We start from the raw sequence: 20530 nt of genomic DNA, 5'->3' as shown, positions 1-20530 counted from the left end.
TTAGGTTTCTTGATCTGCATTTGAAAGATTTTTTCTTAAGTTATCTGCTCCACTAGTTAAAGAACTGGCCCAGTTGAATTCCAACTTCACACTGAAGGAACATAAAACTGGGCTCATATCTGATGAACAAAAAGCAGGTTAGCAAAAATGTAAGACAAACCAGTGAACAAACCCAAGAAGTAGAAAACCAAGACTTCACATGACCCCCATATTATACACAATGAAAACATTAAAAGCATTTCAATCTGTAGAGGCTCACATGGAGAGAGAAAACAGCAGTTAAACACTTTATTGGACCGAGAGTTTGGCGCTCGGACACCGGCAGAAGACGTGCAAGCTGAGAATCGCTGCGAGTTTGGATGATCGGCTCAGGGTGAAGCTCAGGGTAGTCTTCCCCCGGGCCCGAACACTGGCGGTGGAGCACAGCCTTGAGAGGAAGGAGTCTGCAGGGAGCCTGGAAGAAGTCTGGGAGGCTGAGGGTGGAGACTGGGAGGAGGTGGGTCGAAGCACGGCTGCAGCTGGTGAATCCATAGTTGAGTGGCCTTTTGAAGGAGCTCTTGCAAGGTGATTGGCTGGAGCAGAGCGACGATCTGGTCCTGGTTGGCTGAGGCGTGGTAATAGATGATGCCAGAAGGCTGAAGAGAGTCTCCCAGGTTGAATTTATGCCTAGGCTTCATAATATAACATAAAACAGAGTTTCATAGAACCAAACTGTTATGAAAAGCAAGTCTTTCCTGTCTTTGCTAAATCAAATCCTTTAACTCCAACTGCAGAAACACTTTGCCTGGTTTCTGTTTTTTCAAAAACCGCCATATTTCAGATAAAACGGCTACATTTAGATGTGATTGTCCTTCATTTAAAATAATCAAAATAGCAACCACAAGAAATGCTATGCCAAATTGATTTGCCACAGCTCATTGCTTACATTTTTACCCTTCCCTAATCACAGTATCTGAATCTGCTTCATGAAGAACAAATTAATGACCGTTTCATCTTTGTGTCATCATTTCTTCCAGATCCTTATTCTGTAACTCTGTTACAGGGTTTTATTTTCAAAAATTCTTTGTGCCCATTTCCAGAACCAGAACCTGTTCCAAGAACTACTAGTGTTCGAGGGTCGTTATCACCGTGGGAGGTGGTACTTTTTTAATTTACCAACAATTGAATAATTGGATGGAAACATGGCTGTAGTAAAAATACACTGTTAGACTTCACAGGTTGCGATTTTTGTCCAGGTTAACTTATTATGTAACATATTATGCATGTTTTTCACTTTCATCAGATGACAATGGTTATAAACTACAGTAAGTGAACTAGAAACTGTTATTGTTTCACATCAGAATAAATTAGAATTTAAACTTATCATGGCACAATATCATTATTCAGAATGTTGACATGCCAACATGGCATCTAACTGTTAAGATGAAATGAAAAGGAAAAGTTGAGGCTGGAAAAGACATTTAAGGAGAAACATTTGCAGAGACGGATTAGTAAGCAAAGGAGTTTATTCAACAACATGGCATGCTCTCTGTCTCTGGTTAAAGCACACAAACATGAAAAAACAATTCACTTTATGATAACAATCCACTTTATGATAAATTCAGACAGAAATATAAAGAGCAAGTGGTTGGGAAGAAAAGCTGCGGAGTGTAGTCTTAAAACAAAGTTCCTCTAAAAGGCATGATCAGGAGCAGGTTAACACTGAACATGTTAGATTTGATAAATACTGACTTCAATCTCCTCAGTGACTTTGAAATCGGTCTTGTGTAAATGATTTATATCTCACAGAGTTTTCACTTTGTTTTTACCTACTTTATAAATCCAGAGTAGTGTATGCCAGTAAATCAACTTGGGGAAATCAACAAGTAAATAAAAACATGATTATTCAGGAAGGCCTTAAGCTTGTGTTAGAAGAAAAGGATGACAGAAAATTTGAAAGTCTGAATATCCATTTAAAGCCTCTAAGATTCAATAGAGCACAGGTGTCCAACTCCAGTCCTGGAGAGCCACTGCCCTGCAACTTTTAGATGTGCCTCTGCTGCACCACACCTGAAAAGAATAATTAGGTCATTTAGCAAGGCTCTGGAGAGCTTATCTACACAAAGAAGGAGGTAATTAAGCCATTTCATTCCAGCGTTTTTTGTACCTGTGGCACATCTAAAAACTGCAGGACAGTGGCCCTGGAGGACTGGAGTTTGACACTCCTGCAATAGAGCATCAAAGGAGTCTGTTGTGGAAGTTTAGTCCAAACTAAACCTTACCAAGGTGTTGATTTCTTTACTGGCAGACCAACAATGCAAACTTACTGTTTAGCCGTTTCTATTCTTTTACAGAACCTGTTGTCATTTTGTTGCTCGTTTATTTTTGGGCAACACCAAGAAAGAAAAAGGGGAACCATATCAACCAAGTCATACCATCCTGTTTCATTGTACAGAATCCTTACAATGTGCTTCTGGTTTGCTGTCATTTTCTACTTTCGTGTCAGTTATGTTAGCTCCTCGCACACCCTGCTCTGTAGCTTCTATCAATTCTGCAAACGCTCTTGGATCTCACATTAAGAGAAATAAATCACGTTTTTTTCTAACAAATGTCCTGTTTGATGGAAACAGCCTTTCATCAACACAGTGCAGGCATGGAAACCCTAAGAACTCAAAGCTTTTAGCAAATAGTCAATAAACGGAACCTTCACTCATCGGCCAGATACATCTGTTCAGATGCTTTTTCTTAAAAAAAAAATAGTGAATTAGCCAATCATGCCTCAGCAACCAAATGACACTGTTTACAAATGGCACCCCATAAAATATGTCATAATAACCCCTATTCTCTCTTTCTTGCTACTTTGTTGGTAGATAATATTTTTTTTCTTTAATCCCACTGACATTTACTGATAATAAATCTCAAACTGAAGTTTTTAATAAATAAAAATCATTTTGTTATTATTCCATGGCAAAATCCCAAAGAAGCAATCAGACAGTGACTTTGCCATTACCACAAAGAAACATCCGCCAAACAGCTACTGATGCCAGATTACTGGCTGATGCTGGAGAGATGAACAGCCAGGAAAACAACCCCAAATCTAACAGCTGGCCAAATGTCAGCTTGGTGGTTCAGAGGCTGAGTTCCTTTGGCAGAGAGTATGAAGAAGAACCAAAAAAAGACAGCTTGTCGTGAATTCAATCTGTGAACAGTGAAATGTGGGAGAGGGTGGAAGGGCTCAGATTAGAAGTAAAGAAGCACCTCTGACATGTTCAGAGGGAGAAGACGGTTGACCCCCAAGTTTGAGCAAACAAGAAATGAATTAGCCCATACTTAAAAGTAGGGGTGCACCGCTTAATCTGCCAGCCGAAAAATCGGCCCCAATTTCCTTAATTCTGGACGATCGGTAATTGACAATATTTAAATGTAAAGGCCAATCTTATCTTCCTTGGCCACTGTCCAAGTTTGCTCTGCTGAGAGAGGTTTGGCTGTTGGTTCCGCTCACCAAGTCATGTCTGTATATTCATAATATTCAGTTCATAATAGTTACCCAACTGTTACCAACTCTGCGACGATCTTGCTATATTTAACAACATTTCAGACAAAATAAATTGGTATTGGCCAAAACCGGAATCGGCAGTTCAAGCTTTTTGAAGATCAGTAATCGGCGATCGGCCAAAAAACAGCAACTATTGCGACCCTACGCCTACAGCAACCCGAGGTCAAAGGCTGGGAACAGGAGTGTGACCTACTGTGTTTAATGACACAAGAACTAAAATATTATAAATAAAATATTATTATTTTACTTTAAAAAAAAAAAAACCCTGCAGGTGTATTTGACGTTTCTATTTAAAATTTTATATTTTATGAAAATAAATAAAACACAACGTGGTTCTACTCTACATTTTTAAATACATATTAATTTTACTTTATAGAAGTGACTATTTTTGTAGATTTCTCTGAATTTATATAAAAGTATATTCAAGATGCCCTGTGATGGACTGGCGACCTTTCCAGACCTGAGTGAAGTTGGCCCCCCCACCTTCTTCTTTTATGTTATATTCAGTTTTTTGCACCATGTCAGATGTTAGTTTTGGAAGACTTCTCATCCTGGTTACGTGAACCAACTAAAGTTTCCTTTCTCACAGTAATTCAAGTGATACTGTCCTCCACCTTCCTGCATATGTTAATTTATGACTTCCTGTCTTTAATGATAAGACCTCAGGGGTCTGAGCAGAAGCTCTCCTGCAGATCTCTATTCAAACCTGTTCAAAATTAAGAATTTGTTCTAAAAGGTTTAAACTGTGTTAAACACTAAAAATAGTAATTTTTCCTCAACAATATGCATTTGGCATTGGATATATAAAAATGGTGCCATTCATGGAGAACCCGTTCCACAAAATCCTGCTACGTGATCAATTCATGCAACATTAAGCGGGTTTGTCTTTCCAAGCTGTGAGATGCATCCATGAATCACTCAGGACGGCTCCGCAGCTGCACAAAAATCAGCTGCTTTATGAAAACGGACCACACAGTTGTCTGTATGCTCTGCCGAGTGATTAACTGATGTCCCTCATCAGCAGCTACACTGCCATAATTACAGAGCTCTTTCAGAGCAGCAGCTTCCAGTAGCGGCTGCACCGCGTTGGCGTCCAGCTCTTATTGAATCTACTTCGCTGACATTCCGGAGCGCCTAATGGAACCAGCCCATTGTGAATCCATATGCGCCTTTTTGTAAATGGTGACAAATCAAAAATGTTTGCAATAAAAAGGGTTTTAACCCCAGCTAACACAGAGTGAAAAGATAATTACATTTTAACTACATATTTGTCTATTTTTGTCCTCTTACGGCTCATTAAATAAGACGGTTTTAAATCTCGCTGTTTCTCTGGCATGTACATTTAAGGGATTTTGAGAACAACTTGTCCATTCTATGATGCAATATGATAAATAAAAATAATATGTCATGACAGATGTGTTTGGAGCAATTTCAAAATGCAGAGAAGCGATTGGAATCGTCACATGAGACATTATTTGATGAAAAATACAAAAGTTACTCAACAGGCGAATAGGAGACAATATGGCGGGAGTTCAGGGAAGGAAATGTACAAAAGAACTGATTACAGGGAGCTGACTACAGCTGGGGAAGGAGAGTAGATGGCTGTGTTTCCATTTTAAATGTGCACAAAACTGTCGATATTCCACTAATGTCGAAAAAAATCATAATTTTGCGAGTATTTCCACTAAATAAAGAAACAATTAAAATTCCTTGTGAATAAGTTTGTTCACACACAGCAAATGCTTGCAATTAGTGCAGAACATTCTGCTTTCAGCCGCCATACTGTGTCTTGTGCCTTGCTTTGACTGACAAAGCCAAGAGTTTTGAACCTAGGGTCCAGCAATGTGGCCATTGTCATGACACTTAATGATTCAATATTTGCAATTTGTTCTTTGACACGCCTTAATAGGTTTTCAGACATAAGTCTTGCAACATCATTTTTTATATTTGCCATCTTTGTAAGCACTGCATGGTGTAGCATGTTCATTAAAGGTATAACCTTGGATATTGACACCCTTTTCTCTTCAGAGAGCTCTGAAGTTGCTTGGAAAAATGGGAACAACACCGGTAACAATTCCTCAATTATCTCATAATCCTGAGAAATCAGAGGGATTATATCAGTTTTGAGTGTTGTGAGGGCTACAGCCACAGGTTCTTTTTGTTGAAACAGACGTTCCGACATGAGGTAAGTGCTGTTCCAGCGTGTGTCCACATCGATTATGAGCTTTTGCGACTATCTTCCCATCTGTATTTGAATCCCTTCTAGCTTTTCTTTACCTGTGGTGCTTGAGTGGAAATATGCCACAATTCTTTTAGCCTTTGCACGGATGTCACAGAGGGCAGGGATCTGGTCAAATGATTTTCGGACTAATAAATTCAGTCCATGAGCAATGCAAATGGAGTGCCTAATCTTTAATGCCTTAGCACATGCAATCATGTTAGCTGCAGCATCAGTCACCAACTTATCAGTAATTCCCCACTGCGCCATGTGATTATGCACCACCCTGGCCAGATTCTCAGATGTGTGAGTGGAAGGGAAATGCTCCACTCCAATTAATACAATTCCCAGTTTGTCATTGGGATTAATAAAGTGGCATGTTATGGCCAGGTAAGCCTCAATATTGATGGACGTCCACATATCTGCGGTCAGGCTGACGGCAGACACCTTTTGAATGTCTTCTTTGGCTTTTTCTTTTGTAGTATTTCTCTTCTACCATCCTTTTTAAAGCCTGAAATGAAAAGCAAAATAATTCATTTAATTAACTGAAATTATTTCCATTTACCACATTAGCTGGTATGTTTGACACATATTAACCTTTCTGGTAGGAAGAACGTTGAATCCAGCAAATGAATGAGCTCTCTGAACCCCTCATCCTCCACTACTGAAAAGGGTTGGGAATCCTTTACAATCAAGTTTACCACAGCCTCATCTAGCACCTGCTTCCTGGAATCTGCAAGACGCATAATTATAAAACAATTGAAATGACACAATATTATACTGATATATATGTGTGAATTTGATGTTGGACCAGGTCAGTTCTTCCATGATCCTCTTCATTCACAGCAAACACCTTCTGCCATCTCTGAAGTAAGGCCTGCAGCTCTGCTTCCTGTTGTGGGGTCAAGCTCTTACAGTTAAGTAGTTGGCTCACCTCCACTTTTGGTATTGTAGACTCCTCCATCCCAGCTGTCTCCACCACAGCAACTTCCACCACACCATCTGAACTCATCGTCAGGGTAAGGTCGTTGGCTCCCTGGACATCAGACTCGTCCACCTGGTGCAGCTGTCCTAGTTTCCGATAACGTCCAATAGTTACTTCGTAGGGGTGGGGGTTACAGACCCTGATGGGGACCCGTCCCCTTTTAACTATGGACAAAGTTCTCGCTACTCCCCAAGGTTCAGCATCAGGCTAAGCTTCCACCAGCACCACTCGTTCAGCTGGACTCTTGCCCTTGGATGTTCGTCCCCAAACCATAACTTCACAGTTTGGAGGCACCTGGACTCCTCTGCGACCAGCAGAACGGACGTAGCCCAGAAACCCATCAGTCTTTGTGGTGGCAGCCTGTTGGCAAACAGCAAAAGCCTCTTTCCAAGCCCTATGGGATTTCAGCTTCTGGGGGGAAAAGGATTTTTCTCTGGCAAAAACATCATTCCAGCACGCACTGATGACGTTCATCCCTATTATTAAAGGATGTGTTGAACAGTCGTTTCTCACAACCACAACCCCTTTATCTGGTATTTTCACCCCTTCAACTTCAAAGTCCATGACGGCATAGCCTGAATATGGTATGTCCAGACCATTTGCAGCTTTTAGGGCAAAAACCAAAGGTGCATCAGTTCTGTCCACTTCTGGAAAATGGTGATCCATCACCTGCTGTTGCACCAGTGTAACCTGAGAGCCAGTGTCCAATAATCCAGTCATTTTGACTCCCCCTATACACACTTCTATAAGAGGACATTCTCCAACAAAAGATGTGATGGCCCCCTGTTTATTTAACATGCATCCCATCCCCACCGCCTGGGCCTGAGCAGCAGGGTGTATTAGTTTAAAGGCGGCTGATCTGGTGTATTTTGGCAAAACCTAGCAATGTGCCCGACTTGCTTACAGTGATGGCATATGGATTCACCATCTTAAGTCCAGCGGTTCATGTACCCAGGTCGCTTTGGTTTAAACCTTTGCTCACTAGGGGCCGAACTAGCTGAACTTTGCTGTTGCAACAGAGGTTTAACTTCACTTACAACATCTTTCACAAGATGCAGAGCAGGAGTATAAAATGAACTAATCGACCTCCGCTGTGTTGATCGCAAAATAAATATCAAGCCTGCAAGCTTGATATCGTAACAGACTGAATGTTATATTGTTTAACGTAATCTCTGGAGTTGTTCTGCCGTTGTTATGGCAGGAGGTTGCCATAACAACGGATATGCTTAAATTACAGAAAGAGACGGAGAGTAAAAATGTGCGAGTGGTTTAGAGTTGATCATCTGTTCAGGTTGTTTATCTTTGCTGTGGCTCATCACAGCCGCTGTATTTTCTGAACGTTCAATAAACAACAAACTTGGACTAATCGTTCTTTGTGGGTATACGTCATTTATAAGAAATATCAAACACGGTAAATATGTTTCATTAAGTATTTAACAAACAAATGGCTTCTTCCGCGATAATTATGTGAAATTAAATTGTCTAATATAAAAAAATAGTTTGGTGCGGTCGGGCTGAGAGTCTGAGAGACTTTTCCTTTATCAAACAATTTTTTTGCCTCTTATTTCGTGGAAATATTGATGCTGATGATACTTTCTCCTAAATAATAACCTTTTTCAACCTTTATAGCTCCACTGTTGAAAATGAGAAGCTAACATTCACAAATGACAGTGAAATAAAATCCAGTCCAACATCTGGTTTGAGGTGATTCCTCTGGAACCTGTTGGAGGAAAAATATCCCAACTTCAGAAGATGAGCTTTAACCTAACAGAGCTCTGTGGTTCCTCCTATCAGTATGAGATTCAGGGTGAGGAGGCGCCATGTTAGGAAGAGAAGTGGAAGCTGCAGGATCTTCAGAACAAACAGGTCATGATTGATACTGATTATCAATAGAACCAGTTTAAAAGCTAAATGAATGGTTATATGCCAGACATGGAAAACCGAGATGCACTTCATGCCATGATGTTCAGAATTTAGGTCTCATGGCATCTCAAGGTGTCAACATTGAAGCCAGTGGGCTGAAGGAAATACAGCTTTATTTTGTAGCAATTCAAGAGCTACCAGCTTTTATCGCTTCGCAAAAAAATTAATCAGCACAGAAACTCCAAAGAACACAAAGAAGTTTTATATATATATATATATATATATATATATATATAATATACACACACGTACTACTTTAGGCCCTGTGGAAAATCTTTTAGGTGTTATGTTTTAATGAGGGGTAGATACACTTTTGGCTCATGGCCATGTGTTTATATCAGTTTATGTTATACTGTTGTTCCAGGTATCAAATTTCAATGTTTTTGATTTTTGCTGCTGTAGCACTGAACATTTCACAGCAACACTGTTAAAACAAGCACTTGTTTAAATATGTATTTTTATGTGTATACTGTAATGATTAATTATTTAGATAATTAATCTATAATTATCTAAATTTATTGTTAAATGTTCATTAGTGCTGTTGTACTGTCACTGTTCTTTTAAGTTAGGAGGCATTTTCTGGTTACACAAAGACTGTTGAGACACTTTTGAGAGGGAGGGGGTTGTTGATTAAGGACTAAAAGTGTTGACTTTATTATATTATGTGCTGCCCTGATATTGTTCAACTTTAATAAATCAATGTTCAGAGCAAATAGTTTATCTGGTGCTTAGTTCTCCTAACAGAACATTATAATACATTATAATACATTATAAAAAAATATATAATAATGAAAAAATATGTATACCACACAGGTAGGCAACAGCTGACTATATATATATATATATCCATTTTCTTTACACCCTTGTCCCTTAGTGGGGTCGGGAGGGTTGCTGGTGCCTCTCCAGCTAACATTCTGGGCAAGAGGCGGGGTCACCCTGGACAGATTGCCAGTCTGTCGCAGAGCAACACAGAGACACACAACCATGCACGCACACACAGTCACACCTAGGGACAATTTATACAGACCAATTAACCTGACAGTCATGTTTTTGGACTGTGGGAGGAAACCGGAGTACCCGGAGAAAACCCACGCATGCACAGGGAGAACATGCAAACTCCATGCAGAAAGACCGGGGCTGGTAATTGAACCCAGAACCTTCTTGCTGCAAGGCAACAGCTCTACCAACTGCGCCACTGTGCAGCCCCGCAATCTCTAATCAATTTTAGCAATTCATATATCAAAATCTTCTGCTTCCTTTGATCCTTTATGCTTTTGGTTTTGCTATGTTTCACTTCTTCAACTATTTCTGGCTTTGTACTAATTTCTGCTTCTGCTAATTTATGCTTTTTATTATTTCCCTGTTTAATTGTTTCAACTATTTCTGGGGTTGTACTAATTTCTGCTTCTGCTAGTTTTTGCTTTTTACTGTTTCACTGTTTAATTGTTTCAACCATTTCTGGCATTGTACTAATTTCTGCTTCTGCTTATTGATGCATTTCACACCTTCTCCAATTCCTTCAATGTATTTCTCTCTTGTGCTCTGTTTCTATCTGTTTCTATTCATTCTGCTTGTCTACTTTTCTGTATGCCTTCTATTTCTACTGATCTTACTCTCTGCTAAGGTCTTCTGCAATCTTTAATCAATTTGAGCAATTCATATATCAAAATGTTCTGCTTCTTCTGCTCCTTTATGCTTTTAGGTTTGCTATATTTCACTTCAATTATTTCTGGTTTTGTACTAATTTCTCCTTCTGCTAGTTTATGCTTTTTGCTGTTACACTGTTTAATTGTTTGAACCATTTCTGGCGTTGAACTAATTTCTGCTTCTGCTAGTTTATGTATTTTGCTGTTTCACTGTTCAACTGTTTCAATGATTTCTGGTTTTGTACTAATTTCCACTTCCTGTGATAATTATGCATTTTCTTAAGCTCTGTTTCACTTTTTAACTTTTTCAAATAATTCAGGTTGCACACAAACTCCTGCTTCTTCTGCTGAATTCTTCTAAATTTCAGTACGTAAACTTTTTCTACAATGTATGACTGTAGCGTTCTGATTTTTCTACATCTTAATCTTTGTTTTCATGTTTCTTGTATTTCTCCATCAATCATTCTGCAAATATGCTTCTTTTGCTCCTTTTTGCTTTGTTTTGCTATGTTTCACTTCTTCAAATATTTCTGGTTGTGTACTAATTTCTCCTTCTACTAAATTTATGCTTTTTTTATTTGTTTCACTGTTCAACTGTTTCAACTATTCCTATTTCTTCTGCTTTCTTCTACTTCTTAAGCTTTACTCCACTTTTTCTGGCATTTCTGCAGTAATCATTCTGCAAATATGCATTCTCACAGCTGTTTCGCTAGGAACAGCTATTTTTCTAGTTTTGTTTGTATTTCCTTTTAACTCATGTAAACCACTTTGAATAGCCTTGTTGCAGAAAATATGCTATATAAATAAAATTATCTGACCTTACTTACTTTACCTTACTTTACATGTTGAGGCCTAGAAGCCTCAACAGCTTCTAGGCCTCCTCACTTCATCAAAATCTGGAAGTCGGAAAAGAGGCATATTACCATATCTAAAAACATTGCGGGGCGTTTGAGTTGAACAGGATTTCATTTCAGTTGGTAAATGCAAAGCTTTTAAAAGTTCAACGCCAGACAATGGCACTCCTGTACAAAATCTTCTTGTTTTTTCAACCAGGTTGTACGTTGGAATTATTCCCGCTTTTTTGAGGGTTGTGTTATATGTAAATGCCTCTGTGTTGTAGTTCTGGGCTGGTTTTCTTGGTCCTAGATTGTTGATCCCCAGTCCAGCTCCAATCCAATTAGAAAATCTCACAAAGTAACTCATTGTAAAATTTCTGGAACGTCCAATAATGATACTATGCGAATGAAGATGAATACAAATAACATATCTTATGTATATATAGATATATATACAACCCCTCTGTGACGTCACAGGACAGTTTACTTATCTAGCCACGTCACTGATGTGTTGCATAGGCCCAAGGCAGCTGACGTCAGCAAGGTGACATGACAGACTGAAGCTCGAACGTCATGTCACGTGAGTTGGAGCGGACTGCAGAGAAGGAGGCGGAAATGGGCCCTTCAACTACAGACGTATTTACGTTTTATTCGTGTGTATGCTCCCAACTAACAACATAGAATTGTTTGTGAATAAAATTTAATGTCCCTTTTCCACCGGCTCTACTTCAGCAGCCCGGCTCCGAGCCGGAGCCTGTAGCACGGATCTGTAGCACGGTGCTGCCTGGCGGTGGGGGGGTATAGCGCCCCACAAGTGTCGCAACTACACATTATTGTGGATGCGATACTCCCCCCCCCCCGACGACGATACGTGAAGGGTAAAACTCGCTATATTTACCTCGTTATGTGCGCGAGGTGAAGGAGCGTGAGGCGCTCTGAAGTATTTGGGAAAACATCATCGGCGCGTCGCCCCCTCCAGACGGAGTTTTTGGTGAATAAAAAAACAAAACATGCAGCGAAAACACTCAATAAAAACCACACTTAAAAAGTAAAAACAAATTTCTACTGTGTGACATATGAATGAAATAATTTTAAACACATAAAACAATGTCATACTCTGGCTGGTGTCTCCTGTGTTTAAACTTATTTTCATGTAGGGCCCTGTAATGCCTAAGCATTGATGATGTGTTGTTGTAGACCAACACCCTGTCACACAGCAAACATTTCACCTGAAATAAAAGGATGGCGAAGTTCACACAACGTTGCTATTAATGATGCAAATGCAAATGTAGTCAGATCTTGTGCAAACAGTACAAACCTTATTGTGATCTGTCATCTCAAAATACTCCCAGACATGAGAGGTTTTTCTCTTTTTTGACGGCTCCATTTCAACCAGTGCTGATGAAAACGGCTCTGCTGACGCGCTACCAAACCACCTACTACAACCCACGAAGCAACAGGGTTGGTAGCGCTTTTATTTTGAAAAACGATACGCAAAATGAAGCAATGACGTGGCAGATGTAATGCGAGGCCTCGTTTGTTGCTGATCACGTGATTTTGCTCAATGTGACACAAGCTCCGAAGCGGGGCTTCATCGCAGACGCCCCCTTTTTACTCGGTACACTCCTCAAAGCCTCGCTTCAGATAGCCCATCACTACTGCATTTTGCAGAAAATCCACCCTTGATTTTCTCCTTCTGCCAACCAAGATCTGCATTGTAATCATGCTGTACACTTACCATTCTTTTCAACATAAAACTCATTTCAAACCAGACCATCTGGGTGCTTAAACTCCATCTTGTGTTACAAAAAACGTCCTAATAAGTAAATTTAAACAAGCCTGATGTAACAATGGCCCCAACAAGCACTGGGGAAGATATTTTTGGGTGTATTGTAGCAGTGGCTCTCAGTAGGTCCAGGCTTACAGTCCATCAAGCAAATTATCAGGAGTGCAGAAGAAAAAAAAAATCACTATATTCTGAATGCCTACTGGACACCACAGCTTGTGACCTTTAAAATATCCTGTCTACATCATCCAGTTCCCACTGGATCACCCATCCTTAGTCACCGCTGCAGCTCAATAAGCTTCTTCCCAAAAACAAGCTTTTATGAGGAGAAAGTCAAACGCTTTTACCTGAATACCTCAGCAGAGTCAAGTTTTATCTGCTAATTGGCCTTTGTGTCTTAATAATGGTAAGTTTTCATCCGACAGACATTGTCTTCATATGGCTCGATCCTGTGCAGACACAAATCAATTTTCAAATAAAAATACAAACGTTAATATTGCTAAATAAAATAATATAAAAAAGTCTGAACTGATACAAGGCAGTGATGGGAAGTTTGTCATAGCTCCCACAGTTTATGATCTTCTGTTGCCTCATTTATCTGTTATCTGCCTCAGATAACAGTAATAAAGCTGTTTTGTGTTTTTATGGGTCATGCTTCCTTAATTTCATGTATTTGTACTGTTATAAAAGCAGCCATTTAATTTTAATTTAACCTTTAGTTTTTATTTAACACAAGAACAAATGAGCAAAAAAAAAATTATTAAAAAATCTACCTATCGGAAGCAGAGCCAAATTCAGTTACCGTACTATATCGTAGCCTCTGCTATTCTCAGTATAAACTGCAGTCAGGTATTGTTTTGTTTACATCTGGCATTATTTACGTATACTGGTTTTTGCATAAGAAATGTCAACCTCACCACTGTCTACTGACAGACTGGGTGGACAGATTCTCACATTGTTTTATGATCACATATCCTCACATCTGATTGGCCACAAGTTTGACATGCTACCAATCAAAAAAAAGTTCTGCCTTGAGGAAGGTGGAACCACTGAGAGTGAGAGCTGAACAGAAAAAAAGAGAAAAAAATGCAGAGGCCGGCACTCACTCCATCATTGATTCACCGCATGACCGAAGTAAGGAAGGTCTAACCATTTGGAAAACAACATAAAAAATGAACATAAACAGTGTATTTTACTATTTTTTTCCTCCTCATGTTTTGCTCTATTATTTCCCTTAATCATTCTAAATGGAAAAGTAACTCCTGCTGTTTATCTCCCATCAGCAATTTCTTATGCTCTTACTACAACATTCCATTGTAGCCCAACATCAGTTTTTGAGGAAAAAAAAAACAGTCAATAAATGATCAGCGTTTTGGAGATTTTGCATTTCAGTTGATTATTTTGGTCCAATAATGAGCTCTTGAGATGTTTTTAGTATATTCACTGTTCCTGTCATTTCCTCATACTTTCTCTCTCTAAAAATACCATAGAAAACTAATTTTAACTTTTCCAAGTGAGGACTCATATTTACTGTAGCAAAACAAAACATCCCTTTAATCTGATACTTAACACTGCCCTACAGCCTCCAGCTACGTCTTTCACCTCCATCCCTCTTTTTTACTGCATTTGAATCACCTGTTTACCTTATTCTTTCCAACACAACAACTTGTGACGTTTCAGCAGATTTTCATTCCTTAAGACTATATGGTCTTCTTCCTCTGCATCCTGCCTGGATAAGATGCTTTAAAATCACTGGAAAAGATTCCCTTTGTCAGTAAAGTTTTCAAAAAACTGTTGTTGTTTTTTTTGTTTCTGACAGTTCTTGGTTAGTTCAATTGCAAACTGCTGAAAAAAAGGACAGAAATGTTTCAAGGAACAGGATGAAAAACTAGAGGAATTAAAGGGTGGCAGAAATCAAGATAAGAGAGAGTTGATCTGTTGGGATGATGAAAGGTTTGGAGATGACTGACAGATAAAGACCTGGTGGAGAAGTGAGTCACAATGGGTCTGAAACTGAATCTTTTATGATCCTAACCAGTGGAAGGTGTGGGAGGAAAGTTTCTCATTAGTGATCCAGCTACAGTGTTAAAGACCTAGCAGCAGAGACACGGAGCCGGAGAGCACTGAAGAAACAAACTTTGACTAACTGTGGTCCATAAAGACATGAACAATTTGTGAGCTCAAAGCAAGATGCCAGAGAGCATCAAACTATTTTTAATTAGACGATTTAATTTCGCATAATTATCGCGGGGTAGAAGCCATTTGTTTGTTAAATACTTAATGAAACATATTTACCGTGTTTGATGTTTGTTGTGAAAGACTCACGAGGTAATTAGTCCAAGTTTGTCATTTATTGAATGTTCAGAAACTACAGCGGCTGTTAAGCGCCACGGCAAAGGTAAACAAAGGTAAAACAACTCTAAACCACTCACACCTTTTTAATCTCTCTCCGTCTTTGTCGTTTAACCGTTGCCATGGCAACCGCCACAAGCTGAGCTCATCGAGCCGAGCAAGGGACTACGTGAAAAACATCATTCAGTCCGTTACGAGATCAGGTTTTCAGGCTTGATATTTATTTTGTGATTATTAAGTACTCCCCTGAACACAGCGGTGGTTGATTAGTTAATTTTAAACTCCTCCTCGGTTATTTTGGTAATGGAGCCGAAACGCACAGAATTGCACAACACCTTGTTGAAACAATAATTACTGAGATTATTATTGTTGTTGGGTCATAATTTTGAACGCATTTTGTTTTTTATTTATTTATTTTTTGTTCTTTAATAAAGTTACGAACGTTTTAAGCGAGCCAGAGGATGACGTGCTGGTCTCAGCATCCTGGTGGTGTTCAGTTTGTCACCTAATGCCGAGATTGACTCAAAACCTTCAGAGTTTGACGTATTGCGAACAGTCCAATCCAGGAAGAAAAGCACAAACAGTTCAGAAACGGTATGAAATGGGGAAAAAAAACTATTTATTAACTGATCAAATCGTGTTTTAGATTGTTCTTGAAAAACTAGTCAGATGACTGATTAGAGGGTGAACTCACGTCTGCACAGTGAACCCATTGATTTTTTTTTTTACAGCAGACAGCCGCTCCCCTCTCTTGCAGGTACTGCGTACCTAAAAGATGCAATAATTAATACAGAGGACTATATGGTAAGAATAAATACACTATTTCCAGATAAAAGGTAAAATAATATTGTTGAAGTGCCATGGGTTTGTAGAGGCCACATCTAGTACTGAGAATAAATATATCTTATAGGCCATAACAGTAAAAAACTGATCACTTATTTATGTTTTTAATTAATTTGATATAATTCTTCAATATTATTTTTCATGTCAGTGTTAATGTCATTAAGACTGACATGAGGCTGATGACTCCATGACACTTTCAATTTGACTCATTAGGATTTGATTAAGAACCAGATTTGTTCTTTGTAATTTCTGTCCAGTAAAACTATTAATCTATAAATCAATAGACAGGTCTATATAAAGATATAATCCATGTTTCTGTCTCATATTTGTATGGCATTAAAAGGAACTTTTGTTTTTCCACTGAAAGCTCTGGTTTGAACAATAAATGCCATGTGGGTGAAATTTTATGGTTGATACTCTGATGTCCCATTCTCCTGAAGGCAGCACAGAGCTGCACCACCAGAAACCGACAAACACTGAAGAGAAGAAGAGCTATGATTAATGTAGTTACAGTTCTATCCATGTTTTAATGTTGCCGAGCTCAGTCGTTTGCAAATAGTTCAGTTTAAACTGGCATTGTTTTACATCTTTTATCTGGTCATTTTGTGGAATATTTACAACTAGAAAATGGCAAAGAATAAGAATATTTTTCCACTCTGATTGGCTGCTGTTAGGCCTACAAATTTTAACTTGAATGTTCATTGCATTTTTCATTGACACCTGTGAAAATAATTTCTATCCCCATTGCTTTTTTGTTCTCTGGGAAATTATTTTTGATGATAAATACAGAAACAATCATAAACATCAAAACATCTACAATAGTGATTGTAATATTAATAATAAAATAATAGTCAGTGCAAAGTAGCCTACAAATTCTTTGTTGGGGGGCGGTGAGAGACCTGGATAAAGGCTAAGGGGGGGCGCTGGCCCAAAAAAGGTTGAGAAACATTGCATTAGAACTTTAGTTAAAACGCCATTTAACTGGGACTCTAACCCTTAGGACTCTAGTTGAAATGCTGTCAACTGGGACTCTAACCCTCAGGACTTTATAGTAACAATCCTCTAAAGAAACTAACAAAAAACTGAGCCCTGACAGTCAGGGAGGGCATTTGGGATTTTAGTGATTCCAGTTGGCAAGGGAAAGATTTGGTTTAATTATTAGCAGATAAGATTGAAGTTTATGTGCATATAAAAAGGCATTGGTGAAACTGCCCTCGCTTCTTCATTCAGCAATGTACTTTGATTTTTAAAAAAAAAGGGCCACCAGTACCTTTGCAAACAGAGTTCAACTGCACTGCATGTTACCTGCAGTGAAGGAGAGAAAGAAGATATGGAGGACATTGTTGCTCTTATATGGACGGAATTAGTGCAGGAAAAGGAAAAATTTGCACAATCCACACATTGACACACACACACATTCACAGTTTGCTGAAGTAACCTTTCAAGTGACTTTTTGGCGAATCAAAAAGAAATGACTGTTATTTATTTGTTTTTTTTTTCAGTTCTTGGCTACATCAGGTGAAATAACTTTTAAGTAGTATCTCTGGAGGTTTAGCAAGACTTTCAGAGCACCTTTGAAGGTCATGATGGGGTGTTGTGTAAGGGGTCAGTGTTACCACTTGAGTGTGATAAAATGAAACAAAATAGCATCTGAGACACTCATGGAGCATAACATCAAAGTATCACAATATTGCTTTCTGTCAAAATAATTGAATTGAGAGGAGGAGGTCATTAATAGAGTGGGTTGGGTGGAGGACCTGTGGAGATGGAGGAACAGCTCTGAACCTAAGTTAGCAAAGTCTGACAGACATTCCTCAGTAAAATGTATTTTACAAACTCAAACTTGATGTTTTTGCAGTTTTATCATTACATATTTCATACATTTTTGAAGCCTATTCAGTCTATATATGGACACAAATTTTAGTCATATAAATTGTGGTGCTTGTAAATCAGACTGCATAGTTGCAAATAAAGCTTTGTAATCTTGTAAAATTAAATGGCTGAGGATTTCTGCTTTGTGCATGTGTGGATGGGATGAGTTTAAATGTAAAAAAAAAAAAATCCATGAAATATAAATATGCTCATAAATCAGAATGTGCAGATGTGAGTTGAGTTTTTTAATCTTGTAAAAAATAAAATGGCTGACATTTTCATGTTTGTGTATTCATAAATGAGGATACATGTGTAGGAAGATTTGTATGTGCAAAATCTTAATTAAACAAATTACAATATATTTTTAAGAATTGTTTCCTGATACAAAGCAAGAAGCTCTGTACACAACTGTGCTTTCAAGCGATGTTAAAAGGCAGAATAAGCATTTAACAAATCTACCACTCTTACAGAGTAAGAGTGATTGGCTGTTATCCCTAGTGGGACCAACAGGGGTGCAGGAGCCTTTCTCCAACGATCAACAGGCGAGATACAACCTGGGACAGGGCAACGCAGAGACAGACAGGACAAACAATCATGCACACACAGAGTGGTGCGGCAACTGTGACTTTGGCCCACTGCCAGACAAAAAGAGAGAAAAAAAATGTATTTTACATTACCAAGATAAGCTCAGGAGTCTCCAGGTTTCTGAGTGTCCAAGCTCAAAGAGCAGCCCTCCCCTGCAACTCCTCACTCAGCTCCTTCACTCAGCTCCTTCAGACCAGCCAGCAGCAATAAGCAAACACCTGGTGGAACTGTGCATCTGCTGACCTCATTAAAGGAACTACTTCTCAGTGCAACTCTGGTAAAAATGTTTGTATAGGGTGAATAGAGAAGAGGTGTGATGACTTTCTGAAGGCGGAGTGTCAGAAAGAGCAGAGAAAGACCCAATTTCAAGGCATGAAATTGCAAAGCCTAATTTCTTTTAAGTAATATTTGATATATATGGCAGGGTGCACAGTGGCGCAGTAGGTAGAGCTGTTGCCTTGCAGCAAGAAGGATCTGGGTTCGATTCCCGGCCCCTGTCTTTCTGCATGGAGTTTGTATGTTCTCCCTGTGCATGCGTGGGTTTTCTCCGGGTACTCCGGTTTCCTCTCACAGTCCAAAAACATGACTGTCAGGTTAATTGGCCTCTCCAAATTGTCCCTAGATGTGAATGTGTGTGTGCATGGTTGTGTGTCCTGTCTGTCTCTGTGTTGCCCTGCGACAGACTGGCGACCTGTCCAGGGTGACCCCACCTCTCGCCCAGAACGTTAGCTGGAGATAGGCACCAGCAACCCTTCCAACCCCACTAAGGGACAAGAGTGTAAAGAAAATTAATGGATGGATGGATGGATGATATACTGTACATGGCATTTGTATAACAGCTGAAGGTCACGTAGTTACTTGGTTGATGTTATAGTGCTACTTTGTTTCCATGTAATTGACTGTTCCACTTTGTACATAGTAAAAAATAAAGAAAGCAGGTGTACCTAATAAATATGGTGAGTCCATTTGAGTAAATTAAACTGTGAGATAATAAAAGCTAAGACAGAGACCAAAATGAAACACACGGACCTTGACATCTACCAACAGGTAGATGCCAAGGCTATTGCTTTGGCTACTTTAGCTTTGCAGCGTTTTCTCTGAATTTGCTTAATTCTGCATACTACATTCATTTTCTAATTTCTTTACAGCCTAATTTTGGCTTTTTTAATTTAATTTTTTTACTTCTACCTATTAACCACTTGCTGCTAATCTGGAGTTCCAAGTACTTTTACTCCTCAGCAGAGCGAAGGCAGCTGTCTGAGAGGTTTATTTTGGTCTTCTGGTCATACTTCATCAGAGCCGAGAACAGGGAGGGAGCCAAGGGTGAGGGAGACTTGGGCTCCTGATTTTTGCAAAAGTAAGCGAGGAGTGGGTCTAAAAAAAATGTAAATGAGGAAAAAAAATTAGAGCGGCGAGAATGGGGGCTTGGAACAGGTAGAAATGTAAAAATAATAAGCTTCTCTTTGAGAGCCCATAGTTTATTGAGTGCAATGAAGGGTGTCGTTTCAACTCAAAGTCATTACTGAAAGATGGTCATGAGTGAAAGTAGACAGATCCACAACATGTGGATGAGCTAAACATTAATGTTGAATATATTTAATATTATTATTATTATTAATAATAACAATAACAATTTTAACCCTTCAGGTTATATATATATAACTCTTTTCTCCTACGCACCTTAAACATTTTCCTAAATACAAAGCACTGTAGGCATTTTCACCTTAAGCAGTGTTAGTCGCCTTTTACTTAACCTGATTAATGTTTTGCACTCACATGTCAGACTTTACACCCTGTAAAGTCCTTTACATTATAATACACACAAGTATTTTCCGTTGGCTTAAAACACGCAGTAAATGCAGCGTTTCGTTAGTAGCTGTTATTTACTACCGCCAGTAAATGCATCTCTACCTTACTGGTCAATCAAGGGCAAAATCAAGTTTAAGCAA

The 20530-nt window shown here is 38.9% G+C and overlaps 1 long non-coding RNA gene across 1 annotated transcript; it reads right to left on the bottom strand.

The window, feature by feature from the left end:
• Positions 1-8852, bottom strand: LOC145552168 (uncharacterized). Its single transcript, XR_014088119.1, has 3 exons — positions 6688-8852; positions 6351-6486; positions 1-6264 (listed from the first exon to the last, which is right to left on the bottom strand). It is a non-coding gene; the product is annotated as an uncharacterized LOC145552168 (long non-coding RNA).
• Between the last annotated feature and the right edge of the window lie 11678 nt (positions 8853-20530).

Source organism: Poecilia reticulata, chromosome 7, assembly GCF_904066995.2.
Source record: "Poecilia reticulata chromosome 7, P_reticulata-male-v2, whole genome shotgun sequence".
NCBI lineage: Eukaryota > Metazoa > Chordata > Actinopteri > Cyprinodontiformes > Poeciliidae > Poecilia > Poecilia reticulata.
The sequence above is the reverse complement of the archived record's forward strand: the minus strand, read 5'-3'. Positions and strand labels throughout refer to the sequence as shown.